The sequence below is a fragment of the Emys orbicularis genome, chromosome 8 (genome assembly GCF_028017835.1).
Source record: "Emys orbicularis isolate rEmyOrb1 chromosome 8, rEmyOrb1.hap1, whole genome shotgun sequence".
NCBI lineage: Eukaryota > Metazoa > Chordata > Testudines > Emydidae > Emys > Emys orbicularis.
The window spans coordinates 63,213,572-63,215,666 of NC_088690.1; positions in this window are offsets into that span (position 1 = coordinate 63,213,572).

Sequence of the window (2,095 nt, forward strand, 5' to 3'; positions counted from 1 at the left end):
GCAAGCAGGGGGCAAGGTCTTGCAGTGAAGAGGCGGTATGTGGGCAGGGACTGGGGGTAAGGGATGGCATAGGGGCGGGGTCTTGAGGAGAAGGGGTGGCATAGGGGTTGGGGGAAAGGAGCATCACATGTCGCTCCCTGGGGGCTCGCGAGCAATGGCAGCATCAGGGTGTGTTGCATCACAGCAGGGCAGAGGAGTGGGGTGCCAGGGCCCTGCCCGCTCCAATCCCTGTGGCTGGGGGCGGGCCCTGCTGCCCAGGAGCCAGCGGGGTGGGAGTGTGGCCAGTGCTGCCCGTCTGAGGGGCCCGAACTACTGGACAGGAAACGGTGCGGCGAGCGAGTGCTGGACATTTGTGACTCTGGCTTGCTCCCCAGCCACTGGTGGCTGGCTGCCGGCCCCGAGTGTGCTGCATCCCCCAGGGCCAGGCGCCGCCGGTGAATAGAGCCCTGCACGGTTGTATCTGCATCCAATCCACTATCCGCAAAAATGGTCTGCAGATATTAAGTGGATATCCGCGGATTTTCAGAGCTATACCGATGCATCCTAGGATTGCATTAGCCTTTTTCATGGCTGCATCACATTGGTGGCTCATAGTCATCCTGTGATTGATCAATACATCCAGGTTATTCTCCTCCTTTGTCACTTCCAACTGATATGTCCCCAACTTATAGCAAAAAATCTTGTTATTGATTCCTATGTGCATGACCTTGCAGTTTGCACTATTACATTTCATCCCATTTCTATTTCTCCAGTTTTCAAGGTCATCTAGATCTTCATCTATGATATTCTGGTCCTCTTCCGTATTGGGAACACATCCCAATTTTGTGTCACCTGCAAATTTTATTAGCACACTCCCACTTTTTGAGCTAAGGTCATTGATGAAACCCCTTTCCAGCCTGACAGTTCACCTTTCAGTATGACACATTGTAGTCTCACCTTTAACTAGTTCCTTACCTGTTTTTCAATTCTTGTATTAATCCCCATCTTCTCCAATTTAACTGATAATTTCCCATGTGAAACTGTATCACGAGCCTTAGTGAAATCTAGGTAGATTGGATCTACTGCATTTCCTTTATCTAATCATTTTTGTTGTCCTTTTCTGTATGTTTTCCAATTCTAATATCTTTTTTGAGACGGGCTGACCAGAACTGCACACAGTATTCAAGATGTGGGTGTTACCATGGATTTATATACTATATTTTTTGTATTATCTATCCCTTTCCTAATGATTCCTAACATTGTTAACTTTTTTGACTGCTGCTGCACATTGAATAAGTGTTTTCAGAGAACAATGACTCCAAGATTTTTCTTGAGTGGTAACAGCTAATTTAGACCCCATCATTTTGTATGTGTAGTTGGGATTGTTTTTTCAATGTGCATTACTTTGCATTTATCAACATTGGACAACAAAACAGTAGATGAAATTCAGTCACCCTGGAGCAGGATGGGCTGTCAGTGCCTGCGGGAGGGGTGATGGGGCCCTTTGGGGTGCCTGGGGTCCCTGTCCCTTGGGCAGAGATATGATGTGTCCCTTGCGGGGGGGAGGGAGTGTCGGTGCCTGGTGGTGGGGGGTGGCAGCAGTGCACCTGGGGTCCTCCCGGTGACTGGGGTTAAGGGTAGGATGGGTCCATGGGAAGACCTGATGCAGTGGGGGGTGGGGTGGGGGGGAGGGGCTGTCAGTGCTTGGTGGGGGCACTAGAAGGTCCAGGGCTCCTGGTGGCTGGGACAGGTCTGTCGAGGGCCCTGGAGTGGGGCAGTGGGCTGTCAGTGCCTGGGAGAGGGGTGTTGGGCTATATGGGGAACAGTCACAGGGCACTGGGAGTGGATGACAATTCCATGCAGGGAGAAGGGATTTTTCTGTGGTGGTGCTGGGTCTGTGTGGGGACAGAGCTGGAGCCCATAGCAGCCATCTACCTCTATTCTAGTTCCGTAGGGGTCTCTGCTGGGAGGCTGCTTGATGTCATGCAGAGGCCCTGGGGGGGGTCAGCCAGTGACCTGTGCTCCTCTGCATAATCTCCCCAGCCTGTGCTCTGACAGTTGTGAGGCTCTAAAGGTGCATTCTTTGTGCTGCTATTTTTCTTTGCAGGCCCACAAA